This window comes from Saccostrea echinata, unplaced genomic scaffold, assembly GCF_033153115.1.
Source record: "Saccostrea echinata isolate AGI-Se365-2 ecotype Australia unplaced genomic scaffold, CSIRO_AGI_Sech_v1 ptg000051l, whole genome shotgun sequence".
Lineage (NCBI taxonomy): Eukaryota > Metazoa > Mollusca > Bivalvia > Ostreida > Ostreidae > Saccostrea > Saccostrea echinata.
The window spans coordinates 440,513-452,500 of record NW_026889800.1 but is presented as its reverse complement, the minus strand read 5'-3'; positions in this window follow the sequence as shown (position 1 = coordinate 452,500).

Below are 11,988 nucleotides of genomic sequence, written 5' to 3'. Positions count from 1 at the left end.
CCACAGCAGGGTCCATGACTGTTGCCACTCCACTCACAGCAGGGTCCATGACTGTTGCCACTCCACCCACAGCAGGCTTCATGATGTTGCCACTCCACCCACAGCAGGCTCCATGATGTTGCCACTCCACCCACAGCAGGGTCCATGACTGTTGCCACTCCACCCACAGCAGGCTCCATGATGTCACTCCACTCACAGCAGGGTCCATGACTGTTGCCACTCCACCAACAGCAGGCTCCATGATGTTGCCACTCCACCCACAGCAGGGTCCATGACTGTTGCCACTCCACCCACAGCAGGCTCCATGACTGTTGCCATTCCACTCACAGCAGGGTCCATGACTGTTGCCACTCCACCCACAGCAGGCTCCATGATGTTGCCACTCCACCCACAGCAGGCTCCATGACTGTTGCCACTCCACCCACAGCAGGGTCCATGACTGTTGCCATTCCACTCACAGCAGGGTCCATGACTGTTGCCACTCCACCCACAGCAGGCTTCATGATGTTGCCACTCCACCTACAGCAGGCTCCATGACTGTTGCCACTCCACCCACAGCAGGCTCCATGACTGTTGCCACTCCACCCACAGCAGGCTCCATGACTGTTGCCACTCCACCCACAGGCTCAATGACTGTTGCCACTCTAGCAGGCTCCATGACTGTTGCCACTCCACTCACAGCAGGGTCCCTTACTGTTGCCACTCAACCCACAGCAGGCTCCATGATGTTGCCACTCCACTCACAGCAGGGTCCATGACTGTTGCCACTCTACCCACAGCAGGCTCCATGATGTTGCCTCTCCACTCACAGCAGGGTCCAATACTGTTGCCACTCCACCCACATCAGGCTCCATGATTTTGCCACTCCACCCACAGCAGGCTCCATGACTGTTGCCACTCCACCCACAGCAGGCTTCCTGAATGTTGCCACTCCACCCACAGCAGGCTCCAGGACTGTTGCCACTCCACCGACAGCAGGCTTCCTGAATGTTGCCACTCCACCCACAGCAGGGTCCATGACTGTTGCTAATCCACCCACAGCAGCTTCATGACTGTTGCCACTCCACTCACAGCAGCCTCCATGACTGTTGCCACTCCTCCCATAGCAGCCTCCATGACTGTTGCCACTCCTGTCCCAGCAGGCTCCATGACAGTTGCCACTCCACCCCATGACTGTTGCCACTCCTATCCTAGCAGGCTCCGTGACTGTTGCCACTCCACCCACAGCAGGCTAAATGAATGTTGCCACTCCACTCACAGCAGGGTCCATGACAGTTGTCACTCCACCCACAGCAACCTCCATGACCGTTGCCATTCCACCCACAGCAAGCTCTATGACTGTTGCCACTCCTGTCCCAGCAGGCTCCATCACTGTTGCCACTCCACCCACAGCAGGCTCTATGACTGTTGTCACTCCACCCACAGCAGGCTCTATGACTGTTGTCACTCCACCCACAGCAGGCTCTATGACCGCTGTCACTCCACCCACAGCAGGCTAAATGATTGTTGCCACTCCACCCACAGCAGGCTTTATGACTATTGCCACTCCACCCACAGCAGGCTCTATGTCTGTTGCCACTCCACCATGCAGAGCAGTCTCTGATTTTTTTCTTGCACCTTCTCCTAGGTCAAGGAAACACCAATCTCATCCTGTAACAGGTACTGTGAATAACTTTTATTCGTGAAAATTTTATTTTTGCATAATTAGGCAAGTATGTCTGCTCATGAAAATTTTATTCTCGCCTATATTTGTATTAGTAAGCATTATATACAACAGAAATTATAGCTTGCTAAAACTTTGCCTTGCTAATAAATACCAAATAACTTTTATTGTGGAACTAAGGTGTTGTGAAAATACAGTGATCTACAGTATTCTACTATTCTATCTTCTATAAACAAAATAGAAATATTTTTTTATTGTTAATTTACTTCTTCAGTTTTAAACTACACACCAGGACTTAAGTCTCAAATGAGCCTTATTAAGTTTGCCTTTCTTGGTGTCACAGTACTTCTAAGGAATCTTTTCATATTGTAATTGTCTCCAGTATTTTTTCCAACAAGCTTATTAAATTGAATTGTCATGATGTAGTTAGGGCTTAGGATTAAGACGTGACTTTTTGAAACACGATTGGTTTACAAAAGAGGATCAAAGTTATAGAAGAATTTTCTTAAGTTCAAGTGGAGTTTTTCAGCAAAACAACAGTGCTTTAACTAAATTAAAATATGTTGAGCTTCCTAAGCAGTCCATGATTTTATGTCATGATGCAGAAGTACTGTTTTAATGTATCCAATAAAAAGTTGAAAATTTAAAAAAGAATGTTCGTATTATTGAAATTGAAAAAAATGAACCATGGTAAGTTTTGTTAGTGTCAAAAATTCCCTTTTATAAAAATGTCGGTATAAAAACTTATTTATGCATTACAGATACTACAAATTATGGTGCTGCTGCCAATTATTCAATTTTGGCTGTTCCAGATATACAGGACTCAGATTCAGCAGAGGGTAATGTTTTCTTTTTCTTACAGCAATAAAAATATAAAAATTATTGTAAAAAAAATCTAAATTTGATTAGGGATGTTAGATTTACAATAAAGGTAACTGTAAATTTGGTTTGGAAAAAAACATGAATCACTGTAAATTAGCACTGTATTTTTTGGTTTGTTATTCTAGAAAGTGAGATATGCCTTTAGAAATGGGTGAAACTTCCTACAGAAGGTGTTTTGACATAGTTTTTAAAAAAGGTTTGCTGGAGTTTCGTTTTTATGAAATTGTTTGCTTTATTAGGAGATATTTGTCTGCAAGCTGGAAGCTAACTTTGCCCAAACCTGACCACCTCTGGGTTTCCAGGGCACTGTTTAGATGGAGTCCAGCAGGAAGAGTGGAATTTGATTCCAGCAAAGTGGACAAGATATGGTGGTACCCACCTCAACCTTCATTGTCATGCAATAATAAACCCAGAATGGACAGATGCTTTGCTCAGCCACTTTTGTTGTGGATGCCAAGAAAGCTTTGGCAAGTTAAACTTAATTGTTCCCATGAAGATTGTGTAAAACCTGAGCTGACATCTGGAGGGATATATACAAAAGTCAGCCAGGTAATTGATGTAGATGGAAGCTACAACATAGCTGGGAAGTGGCTACAGTGTCCTCACTGCAAAAGAAAGATAGTTAGCTGGAACCAGCACATCATCTCACAGTTAAATATAGGACATCAGACACAATTTCCCTGCATCCTCACGTACAGACTTGCCTCTGACCTCAAGATAATCCGTCTTCTTCGGCAACGTGGGCTCAGCAATAGTGCAAGTCAGATAAGGTCATAACTACAAGAACAGCACAGTGATGCATGGCTTAAGAAGTCTATCCACGATCTGACTGACTGCTAAGGGTTTTCAAATGCAGCCTCTAGGGGTCTTGTCATGCCATCTGCATTTGAAGAGCCACCCACCCCTCCTCCTGTGCCCCATTACCATTGGCTAATGCAAGTATATGCCCAGGATGTACTGCAGATGTTAGAGGAAATTAAGGCCAACATCACCTCCCTGTTTGGCAGCATATTGAAAATTGATTCTACCAAGAAGGTTGTAAAGAAGCTAGCAGGTACAAGCTCTAAGACTGCTATGTGGGCCACTAATATTGGAAATGAGTATGGCCAAGTTATCTTGTCAGTACTAACAAATGGAGAGGGGTCTGGTCTTGGTCCTATGATAAATTGCCTCATGAGATGCTACAGAGAAGCAGAGGTTCCACCCCCACAGCTACTGTATGTAGATAGAGACTATTGTGGAAGTAATCAGCTTAAAAGGATGCTCACACCATGGCCAAATCTCACCATCCATCTGGACATTTGGCACTTTATACGTCTTCTTTCTGTTGGCTGCACAACAGATGCACATGCACTATATGCCACTTTCATGTCGTGTCTGAGCGAGTGCATTTATGTATGGGATCCAGAAGATGTTGCAGCACTGGTTGCTGCAAAGAGATCTGAACTGGAGGCTCTCCACACAACAAATCTGAAATATGAGGATGTTCTTCACCATGTGAAAAGTAGTGAGTTGGCTGCTCACTGTAGAAGAACTACCAGTGGTGTTGAGGAGACCACCCCCCTCATCACCCAGCTGATTCAGTCTCTTGATGGTGACCGGAAGAGATACCCAGGGAGTTCCTTTATTTAACAGTGAGAGAATGACACAAACATGGAACCAGCAACAGAAGCATGTAGCTTGCATCCAGGATCCACCAGGTGTCCAGTTGTACTTGCAAACTGGTTCATCAAAGAAAGGAGGGTGCCATCTCCCAGTTTATCAGTGTACAAGAGGATCGAACTTCCTGTAGTGCTTCCATCTGCATTTGGCCCGATTTATTCCAGGCAAGTTACAATCATATGCCAATTTTTATTACTACAATTATCATGGTCACATGAATTACTTTGTTGTTATGAAGGTTACTCTTTGTATAGGTACCTTGGCTAATGCCACTCTTTTCCAAGCCTATCTTTTGGATGGCCTCAGCAGATGGAACGAAGACAGGTCAGTTTCCACCACCACCCAGAAGACTGAACCTCCGACATATAGTGGTTTTCTGAGACACACGATAAACTGTCTTGGAGAAGCTGTTCTTTGGAAAAAGATTATGCCATCCTATACAGTACCTAGAAAGTACACAGGTGAAGATTAGTATCTCTCGGCATTTCCTTCTCAGAATTTTAATTTTTAGTTGTAGAAAATGATGTAGCAATATTTGATAACATTGAATTTTAAAATTGTCAAAAATAGGAGTGTAACAGTATGATTAGGGCATATCTTAATTGATACATGGGGACTACCTCGTGTTACATACTGAGATATTTCACCTTTCACATTTCTAATAAAATTTGTATGTCTAATAAAATCATTTCTAATAAAATTTGTCCGTTATCTGTCGTTGTAGCTGTCGTTGTCGTTGTAAACTTTTTCCAATTTTCCAATTTCTTCTCCAGATCCAACCAAACTTGCCACAAAGCATCCTTGGTTGAAGGGTATTCAAGTTTGTTCAAATGAAGGGCAACACCCTTGTTCAAGGGGAGATAATTCAAAAATAGTGAGAATTTAATGGCATGTTCCAAAAGTCTTCTTCCCAAGAACCACTGGGCCAAAAAAGTTGAAACTTATGTGAAACCTCTTTACATAGTGTAGATTTAAGTTTTTACAAATGATGACCCCCAGGGTTACAATGGGGGATCAAAGTTTTACATAGGAATATATAGGAATTTTTTAAAAGAATTTCTCAAGAATAGCAAAGCCATGATTAGTCATTGTGATATGGAAGCATCCTCAGGTAGTGTAGATTCAAATTTGTTCAAATCATGACCCCCTGGGGGTAGGATGGGGCCACAATGGGGGATCAAAGTTTTAAAGAGAAATATATAGGAATAAATCTTTAAAAAACTTCTTCTCAAGAATAGCAAAGCTATGATTAGTCATATTCTCAGGTAGTGTAGATTCAGATTTGTTCAAATGATGTTCCCTAGGGGTAGGGTGTGGCCACTATGGGGGATCAAATTTTTACATAGGAATATATTAGGAAAAATCTTCTTAAGAACAGCAAAGCCATGTTTAGTTATATTGATATAGAAGCAGGCAGAGTAGTTTCAGATTTCTTTAAATTATGACCCCTGGGGATAGGGTGGGGCTGCAATGGGGATCAAAAGTTTTACTTAGGAATATATAGGAAAAAATCTTCTTGAGAAGGAATATATAGGAAAAAATCTTCTTAAGAAGGAATATATTGGAAAAAATCTTCTCAAGAACAGAAAAGCTGTGTTTAATATTGATAGGGAAGCATTCTCAGGTAGTGTAGATTCAATTTTGTTAAAATCATGATCCCCCCCCCCCATCTTTTGTTCAAGAACACCAAAGCCATTTGTTATATTGATATGGAAGCATCTGAGCTTTTCAATACTGAACTGATTTGTGATTTCCTAGCCAATGTGCTCAGGTGAGTGATGTGGCCCATGGGCCTCTTGTAATTGAATTTTGTCTGGCATCTCTCCTTGAATTTATCCATCTAGCCTTGAATTTTTGAAATCCTGGACTTCTTATCCAAAACCAGGGGACTAATCAATTTAACTTGGGGTAGAAGATTAAATTTTAGAGCCACACTGAATTAAGGGGGGTGAACCACTTAAGACCCTATCTGCTAGGAAAGAGGAAAGTTTTGTAAATTAGCTTCCTTACATAGTTTACATTTGTTCAAATAATGTCCCACAGGGGTTGGGTTGATCCACAATATGGAAGAAAATTTTTATGAGGGAATGCCTAGGGAAAAACCCTTAAAATTATTTTCAAGAACAGTTGTGCCATGATAAGTCATATTTATTATTCCAAGCTCAGATATTTCAACTTTATCATGTGATGAGATATCATGGGTTTCTGTCAACTTTTGGTCAAAGATTAAGACTGCTTTTGTAGAGTATGGGAGAGGAAATCTAGATGTTGCTTAATGTAGAGTTGCTTTATCAAAGGTCAAATTAAGACAAGATGGTCATGTTCAGGGGTAATATTTAAAGGTCAGACTTTGTAAGATTTTTAGTTATAGATTTATTATTATAAATTTACAAGGCCAATTTTAAACAAATTTACAATCAGGCATCCGTGACGAAAGACTTGGCCAGTAATAGTAACACATTTTTACACAAATAATGTGTTCTGAGTATTCAGGATTAATAATGAATTTAAGCAAATATTATTTATTAAGCTCAACCTCTTTCAGGAATCTGTTGGTGTGGACAATATTGCTGGCTTTGACAAGGTCCAAGCTCTGGCAGAGTACCTTGTAGTAGAGAAGAGCAGAGCTTTGTCGGAGCACCAGGTGTCTGATATCTGCAGGTTGTGGACTTAACTGTCGGATTATGACAAGCAAGGAACTGTTTTTTCAGCTCGATATAAAAGAACTGTTCTAAAGGGAAGATTCAGGGCCACAAAAACTAGAGTAGCTGCTGGTGTTTAGAGTGTAAAATGGTAAGTGTCAATGCTTGCATGAATATTTCTTACACACTTCTTATCTCACCACACATGCAAACACTTTTACCTTATTATGATCTGTCATTCATTGTAGAGGTATTTTTTTTCAACTTTCTTAATTTTAAAATCATATGGAAACTGATAGAAAAAGGAAATGAAATATTTTCAAATTTCACAGTCATGATTGATTTGTTTGGATAAAACTCTATTGAATATAAAGTAAATAAATATTAATATTTTTTTGGAAATATTTTGCATCCATTGGTATTAAGAAAACAATATACTAAATGCATGTTAATGATGAGCAGAGTGTCTCTTTCAAAATGGTGAATTTTATGGCCCCTTGGTTAGGTGTTGAGATGTTAGGGTGGCCTCTATTGATTATATAGTGAAAAATCATGCTTTCTTTGAAAAATGTCTTCTCTGCTCCTTGATTTTAAGCAAACAATTGAATTGCATAGTTACCGTGAACAAGGTTGTCTCCAACAAATTATGATTTTTATGGTCCTGGCGTTCTAGTGTAATAGCAGGGCTCTTTTGACGGTACATACATGTATTGTCCTTTTGTACATATTGTCATTGGGGACAACATGTATCTACCCAAACGGCACATATTGTCGCCCATGACTACATATTGTTGCCGGCGACAATATGTACTGAGATGAGCCTTATTTTCCTACAGCATAATGGACGACAAAATGTACAGTCAAGCACTAGCACATATTGTCGTCAGCGACAATATGTACAGTCAAGGTCGGCATATATTGTCATCGATATATTGTTTTGACGAATATTTACTTGAGAAAGGAAAGAGAGATTGACAAACACACACACACACTCACGGAGGGAGACGGCATTACTCGCAATACTGTAGGGAGAAACTTTTTGGTCAGAAAATTGTGTTCCAGATTAATGTACAATGCTCTTTGGCATAGATATAGAAAGTGATTGCAGAAAAATGTTCTTATGTCAGTAAGGGTGTTTTTAATAGATTCATGAAATTGTGGACCACTGGGTTAAGTGTCCAGGTGCTTGACAACCTTTATTGAGATTGTAAGGCAATTTGTACTCCACTGAGAAGTTATTCCTGTTTGCTATTCACATATGATAATTAATCATAGTAAACAAAGTAATACAGTAAATATTGCCGTAGCGACCCACTGTATTAAGTGACTCACTGCCATATGTGACCGTAAAAATTCCTCTTAACGTTTTTCCCTATAAATTATACCTGTATTAAATGACCACCTGTCAGACGTGACCAGCGACCGTGATTCCTGCTACCATTTTTAATGTACCTTGATTTAACGACAATAAAATTTCTGATTCCTATTTTCGATTTTGGTCGAGCATGCTACATTTTTGGTTGAAACATCTGTACAGACACACGTTTTTATCATTTAATAATTATATACTGCGACTTTTACAAATAGAACAACATTACAAGGTAAATATTTTTACTTACGTGGTTTTGATATTTATTGAATAAACATTGAAATCTAATCCACAAACATTCACGTTGTTTGAGCACCATTTTGAAAACAGACGTTTGAGGTCGATCCCATTATCAATTCGTACTATAAGGGCAAAATGGACATTCAGCCATAAAACTTGCCTGGTTTGCTTTTAATATACAAGTAACTAAATACAACATGTTTAAATATTAAGTAAATTGTGTCACTGTTTGGTTATGAAAACAAACGCTAGCTAGCACCCATACCAGGTGATAATTGAAATGATTGAAGTACCTAGTAACAAACACGCAATAAGGGTAATTTAGTCCTAAAAAAAAAATCATTATGTTAAATAAATTTTCAGTTATAAACATAATTTTATTTGTTACCAAATGCATTAACAAAAATCAGGGTACAGTTTTAAATTCTTAGTAATGTGCAGAACATACAAAGTTTTATAAACTTTCATGTAAAAAAAAAATCTATTATAGGAAGAAAATCTCAACAGCTTTATTATAATGATTAAAAAATCTCAATATTTTCAGATACTCAATATTTCCCAATAATCAATATGACTCAAGTGCAGATCAAACACAAATTTTATTTTACATGATGATTGTACCCATAATATGCAAGCATTAACAGTTGAGCAGTACTTATTAAAAAGTGCACATATACAGTACATGATATAAAATGCATTCCACGTACATGTATAATATATTCAGGATTGTATATCTGCACACTGCAGAAAATAAGCAACCTGTATTAAAAGACCACCTGTCATATGTGACCTTTTTTCCTTTCTCCGTTGGAAGGTCTCTTAAAACAGGTTTGACTGTATATACATGAATTGAACAAAAGAAATTAAAATGAATTTTTAATGTAACTATAATAAAAAAAAGTACTTTCATTTTTGTAATCATCAGGTAGATGTGTAAATAATAGATAAATGAAAGTAATACAGTAGAGCCTCATTTATCCTTATGCTTTCGTTGTCAAAAATCGTCCTAACAGGTGAACGGTCTGGATACCTGAATTGCCTTTATTTTAGCATTATGACCTATCATACCATTGGCAATAGTGAAGAATGCTGCTTTATATCAATATGTTTTATAGTTTAAATACTTAATTATATGTTAGTACTGCTAAGTAACACTTGTTAAAATAAAATTACATTGGATGTCCATATTAATTAGTTCTGCAACCTAGTTTCTAATGAATGAATTTCCCCTAGTCAACTATCAGGTATCTGTAGAACTGGTAGAGCAAAGCAAACCATAGAATCTGATTTTAATATGAAAGTTCATCCTTGCTTAACGTGACATTAACTGCACATGTATACATAAGCTACATGGATATAATCATCCCAAATGATTGTAAATTTAAAAAAACTCTGGAGTCATATCTGCATGTACATAGCATCTCATAAAACCAAAGTTACAGTGTACAACTCTTTTCTAATAGTAAATAAAAATTATTATCCTAAACTAATCAGGTTCAATTGTAAGAAAAGCGGGAGACTACATGCGTACCTTTCAACCTATAATTAATCTTGCATCAAGTCATTGATAGCTCTAACAGGTCACAGGTGACTGTCTATTAAAACAAACGGGAAGGTCAGTTGACACCCAGCTCAAGAAAGAACAAGTCTCAATAATTCTTGTCTGTGGTCCTGGTTACTCGTCAAATTTCGAACGTTTATTAAAATTTTTAAAAATTTAATTTTATTATTAACTAATGTCTTTATCATCCGAATCATAGTCTAAAAATATCAAACACTAGATATAGGCAGCATACCAAGTTGCGCGTTGAAGGTAAGGTCCTTTAATTTTCATGAATATCAAAAGAAATCAGTGACAGGTACACATTTCAAAGCTTTCGTAAACACCGAGCACAGGTTTGTTCAGAGTTGAGTTTGAAATATAATGTGTATATTATGAGTAAAGGTTGAGCGGTCCCAGTGGTCCCAGAAAATATCTTTGTTGAACAGCCTTGTGCTCTATGTTTTCTAATTAAAAGTATTGAGATTTTGAATCTCTTTGCTGACTTCATTTACATGCGATTAATCCCTTTATGACCTATTTAGAATCATAACAAGCCACGTCGATTTGTATGATTACAGGTAAATGCCCCCAGTAAACGTGCTAGTTCTCAGCTGAAATGTACTCAGTTTTATATCAGTCAGCATATGGACTTGTTTGCTTCCTCTTGTTATAGCTTTTATTGCCAAAGTTTTGTAAAAAGAAAATTGTATTTGTAGTTGATTGTAAATCTTGAACATATAATTAATCTTTAAAAGAAAAATATCATACCAAGATCTTCTTTTTAGACGGTGGCTATTTATAGCCACAGGCTATTGCTGCTACTTTTGGGCTATAAATAACAACAGTGTAAAATCATGGGGACCCTAGCGGCGATTTTTGCAGAGTCAAAATAATGAAAATAAGATTGATTTGATGTTTGAAAATAAAATGCACATAGTTAACAAATACTCTCAAGTTATTTCACAGACATTTTGTTGATGGGCACAAAGCTTAATTCCTGATATTTGCCGCTATCGATATTTCTCCCTTCATGAATATTCATTAAATGACATCGATCTATAACTAACTCGTACACAGACTGTCTCGTATATTCGTATGCAAACTACAGAAATCACACAGCTTTTTTTAAGGTTGTGTTAATGTAAAATTTAAATAATATTTATTAATAGTCAGAATATTTAAGGGAAAAATATTTGAGAATAATGGTTTCACATTTTAACTTTGAAATCAAATAATTATAATTGCTAAATACATGCACGGTGGTTTCTTAGTTACATGTATGCGACAAACGGTAATTACGAGACATTCACAATTTGATACTCCCTAATTATGAGATACTCCCTGCTAGGAAAGCATTGATCTCCAAATTTCTCCAATTCATAAGTACAGTATAATTCGAGGACTGCACATTCCTTGTTCCGGTATTGCATGTTTTATAAATGTTTTATTTGAAAGTTTCGTAGAATTTTTATACAATTATAAAACTTTTAAAGTTAACTGTAATTTTACGATGTCTTTTGATTGTTTGAATTTCTAATATCTGTTGACGATAATATATTAGAAATATATATATATATATTCGGGTAAAAAAAGATCACGACATCTTATCGATAATCAGTTAATAAAAGAGTTATTGGAGGCAGATACGATGCCATAAAATTTGCAAAGTTTATTACGATTCTGTCTTAAAAAAAATGATAATTAATCCTTGCCTTATTATCTCTGACAGAAAAACTACTGAATGAATGCTAATTTATCAAAGTTATAATTATAAAGACTGTGACGGAGAAAAGTTAACAATATACTTCATTTGTATTTGAAAATTCTATCGTGCCTCGAATAAAATTTACCCTTTAAAAAGTGTAAGAAAAAAGGTACTAAAATACACATGCATGAAATATTAGGATTTTCTTGCGAATTCAGTGGTCTTAATTTAGGTCAGTCTTCTCCTGCATGTGTTCACAAATTAAATATCTTATTTCGCAAT